Source organism: Amaranthus tricolor, chromosome 10 (genome assembly GCF_026212465.1).
Source record: "Amaranthus tricolor cultivar Red isolate AtriRed21 chromosome 10, ASM2621246v1, whole genome shotgun sequence".
In the NCBI taxonomy this organism is placed as follows: domain Eukaryota; kingdom Viridiplantae; phylum Streptophyta; class Magnoliopsida; order Caryophyllales; family Amaranthaceae; genus Amaranthus; species Amaranthus tricolor.
The window spans coordinates 16,158,030-16,163,095 of NC_080056.1; positions in this window are offsets into that span (position 1 = coordinate 16,158,030).

The following is a 5,066-nucleotide window of genomic DNA, read 5'->3' on the forward strand; positions in this document are numbered from 1 at the left end:
ATAAAATGTTTGAGAAGAAATACAGCCAGCAAATTTAAAAAGATAAGGGAGAGGGTTTAGGGAACAGTCTCTTCTTCATCAACGTACTCAGTCTGCACCTCCACTGTGTCCAGCTTGGCACCAAGGCGTTGTTCCATTTGGTTCAGCTGATCCACAATTGAAGCAAGCGAGACACGAGTTTCATCCTGAAATGCAATGAATTGAGACTGTAGATCAAGGAGCTTGGAAAGAATGGAATGTAAGGAAAATGCAGGGACAGAGTCAAAGTTCGTACAGCCAATATTGGGTGAAGTGTGTGATTGTGGTGGTGGTGTACACGGGATAGGTGATGGTGGTGGTGATGGAATTTGATGTGATGGTGATTTGGCTGGTTTGGGAGAGGTAGGTTCGTCAGGTGTTGGCTCAGGGATGGTGTCAGATGGTGTTTCATCAACCAAAGTAGCCTTGCGTTTCGAGGCCAACCTCCTACTCTTCCTTTGCATTGACTTAGCCTTTTTCCTCATAGCCAACACAATCTCTTCATCATTGCTAGAATCACTGCAGAGATTGTGAGGAACATTTTCATCCAAGGCTTCTTTTTGCTTATCACTTTCCCCCTTATTTGCAGCTCCATCCTGTTCCTCTTTCTCAGATTTTTTAATATTTTCAGAGGGAACAGGATCTTGTTCCTTTTCTTCCTCATTCTCCTTTTCCTCCTTTTTCTCCTCTTCCTCCTTTTCTTCCTCAACCTCTTCAGCCCCTTCTTCTTCAGATTCAACTCATCATGCATCAATACTCCCTCATTATTCAATTTTAAACGCAAATTTTGTAAACATTTAGCACCAATTTTCATATTGGGACCCATTGGGAACTCCAACCCTTCCAATGGGACCTCAAACTTCCTAAAAATCCATGTTATCAATCCTCCATAACCAATAAAACTTTTCTTTTCAATGCAGTCAGATAAATGAGAGATCATCAACGAAGAAAAATTTATTTTAATATGTTTTTCCATGCAGTAAATCAAGGTGGCATCACGCAAACTCACTTGACTACGTTTTGAGTTTCGTGGTAAGATAAATCTGCGAGCAACATTATACAACAATTTATGCATAGGAGAAAGAATATTGTGACTGATCTTCCCTTTTTGATCAACTCCTAAAAATTTTAGAATTGTTCGTTCATTGATACCAGAAAATGAAATCTTCGACCCAATATGATATGTATCGAAACCAACATTGGGAACATTAAACCATTCCCCTAATAAAGCGCTGTTAAATTCAATTTTAACAGTTTTAACAACACTAGAACAGATACCGCCATCATTAGAGAAATTTACAATAAATTCTCTCATTAGGTTTGGAAAAATTGAATTGCAACTGTAGTTTGACATCAATAATTCCCATTCTTGAAACTTTAAAATGTCATGCAATCTAGGAAAGTTAGTGGATTCATACCAATATTTGTCCAACCCGAACCCTACAGTCATCTCCTTTGAAACTTCTTCTGCGCTGTTTGGATCAACATGCTTCGATGGCTTAACTACTCTAGAAGATGAACCACCTATTGACATTTTTCTTTTGGTACTTGTGGGTTCAGTGGAGTGTTTTGGTGATTCTTGTGTGGTTTTAGTTGGTGTGGGTGGTGCATCCTGCAGTAATGGTGGTGGAAGAACTACTCTTAGTGGTTTTGGTTGATCGGGTATACAGGATTTGGGAGTTTTCTTGCCTGATTTAGAGGATTTGGGGGTTTTCATTTTTGAATTTTTAAGGTTTTGAGCGAGAAGGAAGGACGGTTTCTTGAGGAATTGAGAGAAGGTTTGGGAAGGTAATGGGTAATGACGTGAAGCAGGGTTTTTAAATGATTGAAGTGACGGTTACTCCTCCAAGTCCCATCTCTTTATTGCCTTTGCATTACTTGAGTGAAGAAGAACCGTTTTCCCAAAACTCTCAATTTAAGTTGGCCGTACAAAAATGTGAAATATGAATAAATTATGAAATATTAAAGTAAAATATGAAAATAAAAATAAAAATAAAAATGAAAGAATGAATTATAATATAATAAGAATTATAACAAAAATAATGAACATTTGCTTTGGTCTGATCAAATTAACAACATGCAAACGTGAAGACATTCATAGTACAAACTTTATTACGTGTTTACCTGATCCATGCAATAATCGATTTTCAATCAAGATATTGAGATTGATTCCTGACCTTTTCATTCTCATGATGCTTCATTGGGAAATATATGCAACTAACTTTAGTGGAGCTTGATCATACCAAGTTCCAATCTTATCTTTTCATATTGTTCCCTAGGAAGTGGTTTGGTCAGTATATCTGCAACTTGTTCATTTGTGTTAACATGCTTCAATATAATATGTTTGTGTTCTACATTGTCCTTAAGAAAATGATGTCTAATATGTATATGTTTAGCACGTGAATGATGCACTGGATCTTTGGATATACATATGGCACTTGTATTATCACAATAAATAGGAATGCATTCAACTTTAATACCAAAGTCTCTGAGTTGCTGTTTTATCCAAAGCATTTGGGAACAGCAAGCTGCTGCTGCTACGTATTCAGCTTCTGCAGTGGATAATGCAACTGTGTTTTGTTTCTTAGAACTCCATGAAACTAAGCATGAACCTAGAAATTGTACCATACCTGATGTACTTTTTCTATTGATAAGATCACCTGCATAGTCTGCATCACTAAAGCCTTTTAAATCATAAACTTCACTTTTAGGATAAAATAGGGACAAGTCGTCTGTTCCCTTTAGATATCTTAGAATTCTCTTAACAGCCGTGAGATGTGTTTCTTTAGGATTTGATTGGAATCTTGCACATAAACCAACACTAAAAGAAATATCAGGTCTACTTGCAGTTAGATATAATAAAGAACCTATCATACCTCTATACATAGTTTGATCAACATTAGTCCCATTTAGGTCTTCATCTAGTCTAACATTGGTAGCCATAGGTGTATGATTGGTTTTAGCATTATTTAATCCATATTTCTTAAGAAGTTCTTTGATGTATTTTTGTTGATGAATAAAAATGCCATTTTCAGTTTGTTTAATTTGCAAACCAAGGAAGAAGTTTAATTCTCCCATCATGCTCATTTCAAATTCTGTACCCATAAGGTTAGCAAATTCTTTACATAATGAATTATTAGTAGCACCAAAAATAATGTCATCAACATAAATTTGAACAACCAAAATATGAGAACCTTTATTCTTAAAGAACAAAGTTTTGTCGATTTTTCCTCTTACAAAGCTATTTTGAATCAAAAACTTTGAAAGTCTTTCGTACCATTGTCTAGGTGCTTGCTTCAAGCCATATAGGGCTTTGTCAAGCTTGTAGACATGATTAGGACAAGAGGTATTCTCAAAACCTGGAGGTTGTTCCACAAAAACTTCTTCATCAAGATAACCATTCAAAAAAGCACATTTCACATCCATTTGATATAGTTTAAAATTCATAAATGCAGCAAAAGAAATTAAGATTCGAATAGCCTCTAACCTTGCAACTGGAGCAAAAGTCTCAGTGTAGTCAATACCTTCTTGTTGATTATAACCTTTAACCACGAGTCTTGCTTTATTTCTAACAATTATTCCATGTTCATCAAGCTTGTTCCGAAAAACCCATTTCAAACCAATTACTTTCTTGTTTTTCGGTTTGGGTTCCAAGTGCCACACTTTGTTTCTTTCAAACTCATTTAGTTCATCTTGCATGGCAACTATCCAATCGGAATCCTTTAAAGCTTCCTCGTGATTTTTAGGTTCAAGTGATGAAAGGAACGCAAAATGTGCACAAAAGTTTCTTAATTGAGATCTAGTTTGTGTTCCCTTATTCATATCACTTATAATTGAATCAAGAGGATGATATCTCTGATATTTCCAAGGCTTAGGCACAAATTCTCTTGAAGGAACAGTAGCATGTTCTTGTTCAGCAACTTGATTGACATTCTGTTCATCTGCTGGATCATTCTGTTCATCTGTGGGAACAGCTGGATTGGGACCAGTTTGCTGGTCCTGTTGTGCTGGCAGTTCTTGGATTGGGTTAGTTTCTTCTGCCTCTTCTTGTATCATCTGTTCATCTGCTGTTCCATGATCTTGCACTTTAATTTCATCTTCATCATCATTTTCCAAGTTTGCAAGACCTATTTTAATGTTACTTGTTTCCTGTTCACTTGTTGAAAAGTTAGTTTCATCAAAGATTATGTGAACAGACTCTTCTACACACATTGTTCTCTTATTGTAAACTCTGTAAGCTTTACTTTGTGACGAATAACCGAGAAACACTGCCTCATCACTTCTTTCATCAAATTTTCCTATATTTTGTTTTCCATTCACATGTACAAAACATTTGCATCCAAACACACGAAAATAGGAGATATTTGGTTTAACACCTTTGAGCAATTCATAAGGTGTCTTTGAAGTGATTGGTCTTATAAGAACACGATTCAATATATAGCATGCAGTATTAACGGCTTCTGCCCAAAAATTCCTAGGTAGACCACTAGCAATCAACATGGTCCTTGCCATTTCTTCTAAGGTCCTATTTTTCCTTTCTACCACACCATTTTGTTGTGGTGTTCTAGGTGCGGAAAAATTGTGATTTATGCCATGTTCATTGCAATAATTCATGAAGTTTGAATTTTCAAACTCTTTTCCATGATCAGACCTAATGTGAACAATTTGATTATTAGTAGATTTTTGCGTTTTATTAGCAAAGGAAACAAACTCATCAAAGGCTTCATCTTTGCTAGCCAAAAATAAGGTCCAAGTGAATCTACTATAATCATCAACAACAACAAACACATACTTTTTGCCACTACGGCTTTGTGTTCTCATTGGTCCACATAAATCCATATGAATTAATTCTAATGGTCTAGTGGTAGTCACAACGTTTTTTGCTTTGAAGGATGACCGCACTTGTTTCCCTTTAGCGCAGGGATCACAAACTTCATTTTTAAGAAATTTTATTGCTGGTAATCCTCTTACTAGGTCTTTTGCTCTTAAGGTGTTAATCAATGAGTAACTAGCATGACCTAGGCGCTTGTGCCAAAGCAGTGGGTCTT